Source organism: Phyllostomus discolor, chromosome 1 (genome assembly GCF_004126475.2).
Source record: "Phyllostomus discolor isolate MPI-MPIP mPhyDis1 chromosome 1, mPhyDis1.pri.v3, whole genome shotgun sequence".
NCBI classification, from domain to species: domain Eukaryota; kingdom Metazoa; phylum Chordata; class Mammalia; order Chiroptera; family Phyllostomidae; genus Phyllostomus; species Phyllostomus discolor.
The window spans coordinates 70,438,767-70,444,255 of NC_040903.2; the positions used below are offsets into that span (position 1 = coordinate 70,438,767).

The following is a 5,489-nucleotide window of genomic DNA, read 5'->3' on the forward strand; positions in this document are numbered from 1 at the left end:
AAAAATATGGAACACTTCACAGATTTGCGTGTCATCCTTGCACAGGGGCTGTGGTCATCTTCTCTGTATCGTTCCAGTTTTAGTGTATGTGCTGCCAAAGCGAGCATGCCTGGGGTGCCTTTTAGCAAGCTGGGCCTTCTTCAGAGAATTCCGTATTTCTTAGCAGTCAACTGATCTGATCCACTCTTCTGAAAACTACAGGACTCCTGACAACTGCTGGGAACCCTGGGGGCCTCCTAGAAGGACAGGAGGACAGGTCATCTGTTCATCTTGACCCTTGGGGCTCATTTAGGCTGAACGATGAGAGGAATCAGACTGAAAAAAATCGGTTAGGAGCTGTCACACGATACACATAGGCTATCAAACAAAGCTCGCAACCTATCAGACCACTGAGAAAGGACAGTTAAGCTTCCTGTTGATCACGTCCTGTGTGGAGAGCAAATTGATCTTCTCACTTGATTTCCTGAAAAGTCCAGTCAAGAGGGAAGTTTATTATCCTCATTTTATGGATAAGAAAATTATGGAATAAAGAAGGCAAGGGACTTGCCCCAAGTCACACACTGGTGGCTGGATTTGCTAGGACTTGGACCCAGTGGAGTCTCTTCCTTCCATCCTCACATCTCTCTCCTCTTTGGTCAAAAAATAGTCGTTGTTCTCCCCCCAGAGAAAGGTATGATTTAGAGGTGAGAGTAGAGGAAAGGATCCCCTTCTTTCCCTCTCTGGGGTGAGGTGTGTGACAGAAAGCTGGGGAGTTTTTCTACTCCACAAAGTTGATGAGCCCCAGCTGGAGATGGGCCTGTGATCTTGTCCTTATTTGCATGTGACATTAAATCAACTGAAGTCAGCCTCACAGTCTGTGCAGGTCTCCTCTGATACCAAGGTGCTGGGCAAAGAAATAAGGAGATGCAGAAACTCCTTTCTCAAACCCAGGGCAGTTTTCAACGTGACTCCTAATCTCACAGGGCAACTTGGGGCCCAAGGACCCCGGGGTGAAGTGGGAGTATGATCTTGTTCATCTCACAGTGCGTTTATTGAGACACATGGATGCGATGTGCAGTGAGAAAGCTCTCTTTCTTTGTCTTCTTGCTACTGGGATCTTTCTGTAATGGTGGTATGTAATAAAACAACAGAGATGCCTGTTATTCTGCCCTTCTGAATTGTGTGAAGTGAGAGCATTTCCACAATAGCATTTCACCTGCATAGAAGTTTGATAGAATGAAATTTCAGAGTTTCTAGTGGGTAAGTAGCAGGATACATGTAGGTGGGACCTGGCCTTCTCTCAGCTCCCAGTAAATTATAGCAAATAAGTGGGCATCCCTGGAAGAGGCTTACAATCTCTTTGGGTTAACATGATGTGCCTGGCAACAGTTAGATTGTAAATGTGGGTCTGGCTCACTGGTTGAGCAGGTTCTCATGCTCAGTCCTATGTTTATAACAGAGATGACAGGAGGGCCATGCCTTCCTAATTGGATCAGGGGCCTGGAGCTGCCACTGGGCCTCCCTAAATATGATTGGTGGTGGCACTAAGGGATGCAACTTGGAGCTCAATTCACTGTGCTGCTGTTGCAGCCGGCGTACCACACCCCCCTATCTCATTGGGGGATGGATATCCAGTTTGTGGATTAGACAGACCCTGTGTGCAACTTTTCCTCATAGATTTCAGACCCAGCGCCCTCCTCCACTTCTTAGCACATCTGTTTGAAGGCAAGGCAAGACCGTGTACGCAGGCCCACCCGCTCTGCTAATCGCCAGCAGCTCCGATGCAGGTACAGGTTTCCAACTACAGCGAGTCTAAGATGAAGTTTGGGGATTAGGTGTCTCTGCTTTCCATTACCACAGATAGAAGAGCTGGCGGAATGTCTGCCCTCGTAGCCAGCTGGCTGGGCAAAGGTGAAAGGAGAGGAGGAAAGAAAGAGTTATGTATCGATCCACTTTTTCCATCCCCACGGTCCTCTAAGGTGCCCTGCTGGCCTGGGTTTCCTCTCTGTCACAACCTGGGAAACTAAAGCTCTAGGGAACATATCTGAGTTACCCAAAGACTCAGAGAGGCCTGTCCCCAAGGGCCTGTCCTAGACTGCGGAGGGCTGGTGTATCTGTTCCCAGCATCAACAGTAAAAAGGTAGAAAAGCTCATAGAGTAAGTCTTCAACTTAAGAGAAATGTTGCTTTGGCTTAGTGCTGAGAAAAAGACGTTTGCTCTCTAGATAGAGACATCCTCAATGGAAGATCTCACCTTGATTTCAGAGCTTTAAAAAAAGTCCCACTCCTGCCCATGGATATTTTATTCCCTGTTTTAGAACCATGCTCTGCACCCATCAGCCTCTGAACTCCATGTTTGCGATGACGTGACAAGAAGGATGCCCAGCTTGATTCTAGAGTCTCAGTGGGTTTTCACTGAAGACTGCAGTGATGGAGGGAGGAGGATGCTCACAGTGGGCTGAAATTTGCAAATCAATACAATGTGTTGGCTTGCTTGGAACTTCCCCATTTTGTTAAGGATTACGTTTCTACAAGGTTTGCAGACGAGATGTTAATCAGTGGCTGGTGGCCAGAGAGGGCCAACCCTACCAGCAAATAAATGCATTTAAGATGTTAGAGAGTGACCGTAGAGGCGTATGTATGCAGAGGCCTGAAGAATATGAAACCAGTTAAGAACTCAAAGGTCATTTTGTTCAGGGCAAAATTCTTGTGCATAGTGCTGACAGTTTGCCCTCTGGGTGTTTTCAGAGCTTAAAGGATCAAGCTCGTCCACGTGAAATATGGAATGTCTCATACAGAAACCCCGTGCCCCCCTCAGCCCAACCTTTTGGCCCTATAATTAACATGGCTTCAGCTTCCTGGTGGATACCACCCTGCTGATAGCTCCAGTGTGTAGGCAAGGCCTTGCTGAACTCATGGGCTGGCATCTCTAAGAGACTGCTTAAAGAGGCTTAAGTAGTAAAATAAAATGGAATACTCAACACTCCATAGCTTATTTTAGGCTATGTGAAGAGAGGGGAAGGTTATCATTTTCCATGTCTGAGACTGGTTCCCAGTGATAGCGGAGCGTCTGGGCCACTCCACAGAAAGCCCACCAGGGCTGACAAGGGAGTGTCTCTGTCAGGATGGACTGCCAGGCTCAGAGGGATAAACTGATCTTCCATGGAGAGAATGGCTTATTTGCCTGGAGGTTGATGGGGAAGGGTAGGTTTCTTTATTGAGATTTGCATGTGGAGAACACATGGAGTGTTAGCAACAGGGGAGCTGGAGGAGGAAAGAGGGGGAAAAGGTACGGAGAAAAAGTAGCATAGATAGTAGGTAGAAAATAGACCGGGGGAGGGCAAGAATGGTATGGGAAATGTAGAAGCTAAAGAACTTATGACACATGGACATGAACTAAAGGGGGGGAATGTGGGTGGGAGAGGGTGTGCAGGGTGGAGGGGAATGAAGGGGGGTAATGGGACAACTGTAATAGCATAATCAATAAAATATATTTAAAAAATAAGTAAAATCTTTTTAAAATGGGAAAAAAGAAGCCTTTAATACCTTAAAACTTAAACGTTGGGAATTCTAGGCACCGAGGATGATACATTAATTTGGGGCAAAGGGACCTTTCCATGTCTTTCAACACGGAGCACAGTGCACTTCATTCAATTATAACATCAGCTAATGCATAAGGTGGCCACCAGTTCTGGAGATATAGCAATTTTTCTATCATGTAAAAAAATAGTATCAATAAACCATTGATGTAGTTTTCTATGGGTCTAGTCTTGGTGGCCACCCTGAATACCGAGCACTTACTGTGTGCTTTATTGGTGTCAACTAACTTAATCATCCCAACAGGCCTAGCACGTAAGTACCATTATTTGTCATCCCCGTTTTCCATCAGAGGATGAAGAGGCTTAGTTAGAGAAGCTCAGGTAAGTAATAAACTCACAGCTGGTCAGACTCCAGAGCTGCGTGGTAAGTTCTGCTCTCCACCCATTCTCAAGCTAAATCAGGAGCTGAAGGAAGCCTGCTGCGGTCCTATGTCCTCAGGCTCTTGGATTGTTTTCCTAAGAATGCTTTCCACTGGCTATTTAGGTTGAGCCATTGTCTTGCAGTTTCTCCCTAATAAGGCAGCCTTCTGTTCATTTAACCTTTTCTCCCAAGGAGGTTACTCGCCCAACACATCACAGCAGGCAGCAGTCAAAACTGGGGTGAAAACTCAGAGTGCTCCCGGCCAGTGTCCTTCAGGGAGCGTGCCTGGCAGAGGCAGCTCATGTTTAGACGGATTGCTTGGTGGTCACTGGCAATCTCTGGAGCCCAGCTAATCTGCACTGTGGAAGCTTTGGCCTTAGAATCCCCTTTCAAGACTAAAGGAGAATGTGGTTGCCTACTGGACGCCTGCAAAGAGTGGTCATTTTCTTTCAAATTGCTTGCTTTCCTGCACACTGGAGGACATAACGGTACCACTTGGACACTTGCTGTCCTTAATTATGTCTCAGCTGGTGAAACTCAACCAAACCCATCGCAAAACACACAGTCCAATAAAAGAGCCTGCTTTTTATAATGGAGAAATTAGCCAGTGCTGAGCAGTAGAGGCTAAGGAAATGTCATAAAATATAATTACAATAATAATAATATTAATAGGGGTACACTACACATGGCCTCTTGCCTTTCATCCCAGATCTGAGAGTGGCTGGCTAATGCTAATTAATATAGCTTGCCTTGTCAGAACTAAGTATGAGTCCAGGAAAGGAAGCAGGAATTTTTTAAAAATGGTGCCCCTTGGCTTGGTGGAGACATCATCTTTGTTGCCTTAGTCCAGGGACCTGAAGGGCATTCCAAAGTCCTGTATTGAATGGAAGTGGTAAGCACCTAGGATGGGATTCCAGACTCCCTGAAATTGTCAGGTCTCCCTGTCGCTGACTTCCTGTCACATTTGGGTCCAGTCTTGCCTTCTCTGTCAGGAGGTGGTACGGGGAGGGCAGGAGATGGTGGCCTTCACACGGTTCCCATTCCTTTGGGGTCTGAGCAGAAATACTATGAGGACAGAGTCTTAGAAGCCTGTATTTGACTTAAGGTGCTATGTTCTTCACCTGTGGGTATATTTGGTTTCTATCCCATCTTGCTCACTTGGCCAAGAAGCAGGTTAGGTTAATGATTGAAACAGACTCCTGGGGACTCAGAATACTGATGCAGTTGCTGTGGAAGAAGAAATGAAGGTGAGGGGAGGACCCCACGCCTGTGGCAATCTTTTCAAATGTGGTGTGTCAGGTGTGCGTCTCTGTATTCCCCATGAGTTCGGGGCAGAAGGGGAGCTGCCTAGGGACACACTCTCCAGAGCATCTGGGAAGAGATAAGAATAGGAGGGCCCAGATATATTCTTTGACCTGCAAACTGGGCTGCCAAGGCCAGGGTCAGCCCTGCAGAAGACAGCCATGTATCCCTTCACCTTTGTGACTGGAGCATAGTGGTAAAGAGCACAGATTCTGGAGCCAGATGGCCTGGATGCAAATTCTGGCTCTG

The 5,489-nt window shown here is 46.7% G+C and overlaps 1 non-coding gene across 1 annotated transcript; it reads right to left on the reverse strand.

Moving 5' to 3' along the window:
• On the reverse strand, positions 1-107 carry LOC114493566. Its single transcript, XR_003684201.1, has one exon. It is a non-coding gene; the product is annotated as a U6 spliceosomal RNA (small nuclear RNA).
• Positions 108-5,489: the final 5,382 nt, after the last annotated feature.